We start from the raw sequence: 9,043 nt of genomic DNA, 5'->3' as shown, positions 1-9,043 counted from the left end.
GTTCACCTCACTGCTGGGCTGACACACACACACACGCACACACATACACGACGGGCTCAGGCTGGCTCACTCGGCAGATGCCATTCTTTGTGAAATTAGTCTGCAGCTGGATATGCACCCTTTGGGACCAGTCTGACCTGTCCGACCTGTCTGACCTGTTTATCCTGTCTGACCTGTCTGTCCAGTCTGACCTGTCTGACCTGTATCCTGTCTGACAAGTCTGTCCTGTCTGACCTGTCTATCCTGTCTGACCTGTCTGTCCAGTCTGACCTGTCTGACCTGTCTATCCTGTCCGACCTGTCCGACCTGTCTGTCCTGTCTGACCTGTCTATCCTGTCCTGTCTGACCTGTCTGTTCTGTCTGACCAGTCTGACCAGTCTGTCCTGTCTGATCTGTCTGTCCAGTCTGACCTGTCTGTCTAGTCTGTCCAGTCTGACCAGTCTGACCAGTCTGTCCTGTCTGACCAGTCTGTCCTGTCTGACCAGTCTATCCTGTCTGACCTGTCTATCCTGTCTGACCAGTCTGACCAGTCTGACCTGTCTGTCCAGTCTGACCTGTCTGTCCTGTCTGACAAGTCTGACTAGTCTGACCAGTCTGTCCTGTCTGATCAGTCTGTCCTGTCTGACCAGTCTATCCTGTCTGACCTGTCTATCCTGTCTGACCCGTCTGTCCCGTCTGTCCTGTCTGTCCTGTCTGTCCAGTCTGTCCAACCTGGTAGTGTGAGGGTTCCTACTCAGTAGCGTGAGGGTTTCTACCTGGTAGTGTGAGGGTTCCTACCTGAGGATTCCTACCTGGTAGTGTGAGGGTTCCTACCTGGTAGTGTGAGGTTTCCTACCTGGTAGTGTGAGGGTTCCTACCTGGTAGTGTGAGGGTTCCTACCTGGTAGTGTGAGGGTTCGTACCCGGTAGTGTGAGGGTTCCCACCTGGTAGAGTGAGGGTTTCTACCTGGTAGAGTGAGTGTTTCTACCCTGTAGCATGAGGGTTCCCACCTGGTGGAGTGAGGGTTACTGCCTACCTGGTAGCATGAGGGTTCCTACCTACCTGGTAGAGTGAGGGCATCTACCTGGTAGCGTGAGGGTTACTTCCTGGTAGAGTGAGGGTTCCTACCTACCTGGTAGAGTGAGGGTTCCTACCTACGTGGTAGGATGAGGGTTCCTACCTGGTAGAGTGAGGGTTCCTACCTACCTGGTAGCATGAGGGTTCCTACCTGGTAGAGTGAGGGTTCTTACCTGGTAGCGTGCGGGTTCCTACCTGGTAGAGTGAGGGTTCTTACCTGGTAGCATGCGGGTTCCTACCTACCTGGTAGCATGAGGGTTCCTACCTGGTAGAGTGAGGGTTCCTACCTGGTAGCGTGAGGGTTCCTACCTACCTGGTAGCGTGAGGGTTCCTACCTACCTGGTAGAGTGAGGGTTCCTACCTGGTAGCATGAGCGTTTCTACCTGGTAGTGTGAGGGTTGCTGCCTGCGACACACACACACACACACATACCACGAGAGAGAGAGAGAGAGAGAGAGAGGAGAGAGAGAGAGAGAGAGAGAGAGAGAGAGGAGAGAGAGAGAGAGAGAGAGAGAGAGATAACAGGCTTCTTAATTAACCAGTGCAGAAATTATTTGAGTCCGGAACAATTAAATGGAACCCTCAAGTGCCTCTGCAGTCACGCGGGACCACACCCCTGGATTGACCTCGGTCTGAGACCTTCAACGTTCCAGGTGTTAGAACAAGGAACACGGAACACCTTCCCAGCACAGGTACTTCCTGTCTGGGAATGATGCTCGGTTCAGAGGGTGAGAGTTCTCGTCTTACCGGAGATGTCATGGTGTTGGCGTAGGCGAAGCGTCTTTACTAAGTCTGCAGATGCTTAGCACCCAGCATTAGTTCGGCAGGAGGAAGAAAATGTGTAGAGAGACACACTAGTTTGGATGTTTGTGAAGAAGACAAATTCTCAATTTTCTCATTTAAAAAAAAACCAAACATACATATCCTCTCTCTTGCTCACGTGTTTAGCCCGAGGTTGCGTAGTGAGCACTCTGAATCACTGGCAGCAAAATTATTCCTATCTCACGCACTTCTTATACAGGTTCATTGCATAATTTTGTAATCAAATAAATTAAGGTATGGCTAAATGCACTTTGTGATTGTGAGCATTTGTGTCGAGTTCAACGCCTTCGTAACAGCGATAACTCCAACAGCAAGCAGCACTTAATGAATTTAAAACGGTGTCTCCGATTTCCATCTAAGTCAGTGAAGCCTTGGAACCTATGGGAAACAGGCACCATTTGGCATTTATGTAAATGAGAGAAACAAGATGGCCGCCTGCCAAATCCTGTCAGTAAACAAAGCTTGTTTGACTGCTATGGAGAGAAAACATTTTTAAGGGGGTCTAATCAAGATGTGTGTTCACGGTAGATGTATTCGATGTGAGCAGTCCACCTTAAACCAAGTGGCTCTGACCATATAAAATATTCATTATCTTGTGATCCAGTAAGTCTGTTGGTCTGATTCTAAAATGGCACCCTATTCCCTATATAGTGCACTACCCATAGGGCTGTGGTCAAAAGTAGTGCACTACCCATAGGGCTGTGGTCAAAAGTAGTGCACTACCCATAGGGCTGTGGTCAAAAGTAGTGCACTACCCATAGGACTGTGGTCAGAAGTAGTGCACTATACAGGGAATAGGGTGTTATTTGGGATGTACATTCTGTTGGTCTGCATCCTAATCCTCTACATTGTTGCCTGGCCTCTTCTATAAAGACCCTGGGTAGCCATGGCAGCCACACGTTCCCAATGCCAACTAAACACACCAATTAGCATGGTTTTGGGTTTGGATATTGGATGATGTCAGGGTTAGAGAACACCTAGTTTGAATTGATCAAATTAACTCATTCACTGTGGATGGTAATGAAAGCCTACTGGTATGACCAATTAACTCATTCACTGTGGATGGTAATGAAACCCCACTGGGATGACCAATTAACTCATTCACTGTGGATGGTAATGAAACCCCACTGGGATGACCAATTAACTCATTCACTGTGGATGGTAATGAATCCCCACTGGTATGACCAATTAACTCATTCACTGTGGATGGTAATGAAACCCCACTGTGGAAGGTAATGAAACTCCACTGTGGAAGGTAATGAAACCCCACTGTGGAAGGTAATGAAACACCACTGTGGACAGTAATGAAACCCCACTGTGGAAGGTAATGAAACCCCACTGGTATGACCAATTAACTAATTCACTGTGGACAGTAATGAAACCCCACTGTGGAAGGTAATGAAACCCCACGGGTATGACCAATTAACTCATTCACTGTGGACAGTAATGAAACCCCACTGTGGAAGGTAATGAAACCCCACTGTGGAAGGTAATGAAACCCCACTGGTATGACCAATTAACTCATTCACTGTGGACAGTAATGAAACCCCACTGTGGAAGGTAATGAAACCCCACTGGTATGACCAATTAACTCATTCACTGTGGACAGTAATGAAACCCCACTGTGGAAGGTAATGAAACCCCACTGTGGAAGGTAATGAAACCCCACTGGTATGACCAATTAACTCATTCACTGTGGATGCTAATGATCATAGCCTTTCACCTGGATTCACCTGGTCATTCAATGTCATTGAAAGAGCAGCTGTTGTTGAACTTTTTGTACACTCAATGTATATATCACTTTTACACTGTTACTATTGTCATATAAGGAGCTTTTCAGGCCAGGACAGGGTCCAATGATTTCAGAAACTGACTATTTTAACAAGGTATGTTGTCATTACCATCCACAGTGGGGTTTCATTACTGTCCACAGTGGGGTTTCATTACCTTCCACAGTGGGGTTTCATTACCTTCCACAGTGGGGTTTCATTACTGTCCCCAGTGGGGTTTCATTACTGTCCACAGTGGGGTTTCATTACCTTCCACAGTGGGGTTTCATTACCTTCCACAGTGGGGTTTCATTACCTTCCACAGTGGGGTTTCATTACTGTCCCCAGTGGGGTTTCATTACTGTCCACAGTGGGGTTTCATTACCTTCCACAGTGGGGTTTCATTACTGTCCCCAGTGGGGTTTCATTACTGTCCACAGTGGGGTTTCATTACTGTCCACAGTGGGGTTTCATTACTGTCCACAGTGGGGTTTCATTACTGTCCACAGTGGGGTTTCATTACCTTCCACAGTGGGGTTTCATTACCTTCCACAGTGGGGTTTCATTAGCATCCACAGTGGGGTTTCATTACCTTCCACAGTGGGGTTTCATTATCTTCCACAGTGGGGTATCATTACTGTCCACAGTGGGGTTTCATTACCTTCCACAGTGGGGTTTCATTACCTTCCACAGTGGGGTTTCATTACCGTTCACAGTGGGGTTTCATTACCTTCCACAGTGGGGTTTCATTACCTTCCACAGTGGGGTTTCATTACCTTCCACAGTGGGGTTTCATTACCATCCACAGTGGGGTTTCAATACCATCCACAGTGGGGTTTCATTACTGTCCATAGTGGGGTTTCATTACCATCCACAGTGGGGTTTCATTACCTTCCACAGTGGGGTTTCATTACTGTCCACAGTGGGGTTTCATTACCTTCCACAGTGAGGTTTCATTACCATCCACAGTGGGGTTTCATTACCTTCCACAGTGGGGTTTCATTACCTTCCACAGTGGGGTTTCATTGCTGTCCACAGTGGGGTTTCATTACTGTCCACAGTGGGGTTTCATTACCGTCCACAGTGGGGTTTCATTACTGTCCACAGTGGGGTTTCATTACTGTCCACAGTGGGGTTTCATTACCATCCACAGTGGGGTTTCATTACCGTCCACAGTTGGGTTTCATTACCGTCCACAGTGGGGTTTCATTACCGTCCACAGTGGGGTTTCATTACCTTCCACAATGGGGTTTCATTATCATCCACAGTGGGGTTTCATTACCGTCCACAGTGGGGTTTCATTACTGTCCACAGTGGGGTTTCATTACTGTCCACAGTGAGGTTTCATTACCATCCACAGTGGGGTTTCATTACCGTCCACAGTGGGGTTTCATTACTGTCCACAGTGGGGTTTCATTACCTTCCACAGTGGGGTTTCATTACTGTCCCCAGTGGGGTTTCATTACTGTCCACAGTGGGGTTTCATTACCGTCCACATTGGGGTTTCATTACTGTCCACAGTGGGGTTTCATTACCTTCCACAGTGGGGTTTCATTACCTTCCACAGTGGGGTTTCATTACCGTCCACAGTGGGGTTTCATTACCGTCCACAGTGGGGTTTCATTACCTTCCACAATGGGGTTTCATTATCATCCACAGTGGGGTTTCATTACCTTCCACAGTGGGGTTTCATTACCTTCCACAGTGGGGTTTCATTACCTTCCACAGTGGGGTTTCATTACCTTCCACAGTGGGGTTATTGGTGTCAGTTGTAAAATCCACTTCAATCAGTGTAGACGAAGGGGAGGAGACGCGTTAAAGAAGGATGTGTAGAGCCCATGCCCTGAGAAATTGAGCCTGTACTGAGGGGGTGTGGGGCACAACTCAATATTGGGAAGGTGTTCCTAATGTTTGGTACGGTATACCCAGTGTATATTGTCCTCAATTACACCAATTAATCTTACACGTGTAATGAATATATTTTTTTGTTGTTGCTGAAAGTACCAAACACTTATCTTCCGCCTGAAGATGAAACGACCCTTCTAATATAATGCATTATTAAACCCTCTACTGTTTTACATTTACCAGGAACCTCACTTTAGCTCCGACAAGCATTCTAAACGACACCCTATCACCTAGCTAGTGCTCTACTTTGTACCAGGGCCCATAGGGGAATCCTATCATACTCTGGTCCTAAAGTAGAGTACTAAATAGGAGCTAGGCTACCATTTGGGACACGATCCCCCTGTGTAATTAATGGAGTGGCCGTTCTGCCTCCCTACATCAGGTTCTGGTCATTTATCAGGACGGCACTAATGAACACTTAACAGGGGAGTTATTCGCTCTGTAGTTAGATAGAAAGAGTGTTTCCTGCTTGGCTGGTTAACATTTATAACCTTTCTAATGTCATTATGGCTGTGTTAAAGTTGGACTGTAAATGTGGTATTCAACACTCTGGAGTATCAACTCACTTTACACATTCATCGGCTGTAATTCCGCGTTCTAACATCAGCCAGTCAGAGCAGGACAATGCAACAGGACAATTATGAGGTAATATTCATCAGCCAGTCAGAGCAGGACAATGCAACAGGACAATTATGAGGTAATATTCATCAGCCAATCAGAGCAGGACAATGCAACAGGACAATTATGAGGTAATATTCATCAGCCAATCAGAGCAGGACAATGCAACAGGACAATTATGAGGTCATATTCATGTTTTTTAGTGTTCTGTTTACTCTTCCCAGCAAGCACATAATGTTCTGAGAACCATATTTATTCTTCTTTGTGTTGTTGTCTGTGTCACACCGCTTTGCTTTATCTTGGTCAGGGTCGCAGTTGTAAATGAGAACTTGTCCTCGACTAGTTTACCTGGTTAAATAAAGGTGAAATTAAAAATAAATGAAAAATAAAAATTTGCGCTTGGTGAGAGTGTGGTTGTCCTATGGTCTAAAAAAAATATATTAAACATTTTTATTTAACTAGATTATTTTACATACAAACTTCCCATAAAAATGGCCTTCGTTGCAAATAAGAATTTGTTTTTAACGTTCTGAGAACCATACAATATGTTTTTTTATTTTTTTCAGTAGTTCAGCATAACGTTTTCTACAGGTTTCCTCATTGTTCTATTAATGTAATGTTCCCAGAACATTATTTAAAACCTACCGAGAAGAACTTTCAGGAAACCATACTAAAACAGTTTTCAGAAGGAATGGATGGATATGTTTAGTAATGTCATCAGAAGAGCCAATTAACTCCTATTTATAAAATGCCTCAACATATGATAAGTACAAGTAAGAAAAGTAGAACAGAACAAGGTCAAACCTCTGGCATGACAAATACCCAGCAGTTTGATTTTAATGTAGTCTCTATATTCCATCCATCCCTCTCACCTTTCTGTCCCTCTATCCCTCCTTCCCTCTATTCCTCCATCTCTCTATTCCTCCATCTCTCCATCCTTCCATCATTCTATCCCTCTATCCAAATCAAATCAAATGTATTTATATAGCCCTTCGTACATCAGCTGATATCTCAAAGTGCTGTACAGAAACCCAGCCTAAAACCCCAAACAGCAAGCAATGCAGGTGTAGAAGCACGGTGGCTAGGAAAAACTCCCTAGAAAGGCCAAAACCTAGGAAGAAACCTAGAGAGGAACCAGGCTATGTGGGGTGGCCAGTCCTCTTCTGGCTGTGCCGGGTGGAGATTATAACAGAACATGGCCAAGATGTTCAAATGTTCATAAATGACCAGCATGGTCAAATAATAATAAGGCAGAACAGTTGAAACTGGAGCAGCAGTCAGGTAGTCCTGGGGCATGGTCCTAGGGCTCAGGTCCTCCGAGAGAGAGAAAGAAAGAGAGAAGGAGAGAATTAGAGAACGCACACAGGACACCGAATAGGACAGGAGAAGTACTTCAGATATAACAAACTGACCCTAGCCCTCCGACACAAACTACTGCAGCATAAATACTGGAGGCTGAGACAGGAGGGGTCAGGAGACACTGTGGCCCCATCCGAGGACACCCCCGGACAGGGCCAAACAGGAAGGATATAACCCCACCCACTTTGCCAAAGCACAGCCCCCACACCACTAGAGGGATATCTTCAACCACCAACTTACCATCCTGAGACAAGGCTGAGTATAGCCCACAAAGATCTCCGCCATGGCACAACCCAAGGGGGGGCGCCAACCCAGACAGGATGACCACATCCCTCCTTACCTACATCCCTCTATCCCTCTATCCATCTATTCCTCCATCTCTCCATCCTTCCATCATTCTATCCCTCTATCCCTCCTTACCTACATCCCTCTATCCATCTATCCCTCCATCCCTCTATCCCTTCATCCCACAACAGTCTCCCGAAGAGTGTTTAAAATGTACAGCACCCACACAGTACTGCTACTGTAGTACAGAGTATATGGCCCAGAGCCCCACAGTGATGCTACTGTAGTACAGAGTATTTGCTAAGCTATTTGCTTACCTTGTCATTATGCCAAAAATTATTTTGAATAATGCAATTAAGATATGCATATTTAGCATACATTCTACAGTGGGGAATGTAGCAGTCAGCAGATAGTGGGTGTGTGCTGTGCTGTGTGTGTGTTGTGTGTGTGCTGTGTGTGTGCTGTGTGTGTGCTGTGCTGTGTGTGTGTGTGTGCTGTGTGTGTGCTGTGCTGTGTGTGTGTTGTGTGCTGTGTGTGTGTTGTGTGTGTGCTGTGTGTGTGCTGTGTGTGTGTGTGCTGTGTGTGTGTGTGCTGTGTGTGTGCTGTGTATGTGCTGTGTGTGTGCTGTGTGTGTGCTGTGTGTGTGTTGTGTGCTGTGTGTGTGTTGTGTGCTGTGTGTGTGCTGTGTGTGTGCTGTGTGTGTGTTGTGTGTGTGCTGTGTGTGTGTGTGCTGTGTGTGTGTGTGCTGTGTGTGTGCTGTGTGTGTGCTGTGTGTGTGTGTGCTGTGTGTGTGTGTGCTGTGTGTGTGCTGTGTGTGTGCTGTGTGTGTGCTGTGTGTGTGCTGTGTGTGTGCTGTGTGTAGGGTACGTAACAACAGTTGGGTACATAACAACAGTAGGGCCCATAACAACAGTAGGGTAGATAACAACAGTAGGGTACATAACAACAGTATGGCCCATAACAACAGTAGGGTACATAACACCAGTAGGGTAGATAACACCAGTAGGGTAGATAACAACGATAGGGTACGTAACAACAGTAGGGTACATAACAACAGTACCGGTACAACAGTAGGGTATAGAGGAGAGGAGAAAGGGTAGGAGAGGCACAACATTAATCTTTCGCTGTCCCCAGGGACATACATATATATACAGTGAGAGTGAGACAGAGAGAGAGAGAGAGACAGAGAGAGGGAGAGAGACAGAGAGAGAGAGAGAGAGAGACAGAGA

The sequence above is a fragment of the Oncorhynchus kisutch genome, linkage group LG6 (genome assembly GCF_002021735.2).
Source record: "Oncorhynchus kisutch isolate 150728-3 linkage group LG6, Okis_V2, whole genome shotgun sequence".
NCBI lineage: Eukaryota > Metazoa > Chordata > Actinopteri > Salmoniformes > Salmonidae > Oncorhynchus > Oncorhynchus kisutch.
This window is presented reverse-complemented; position numbering follows the sequence as displayed.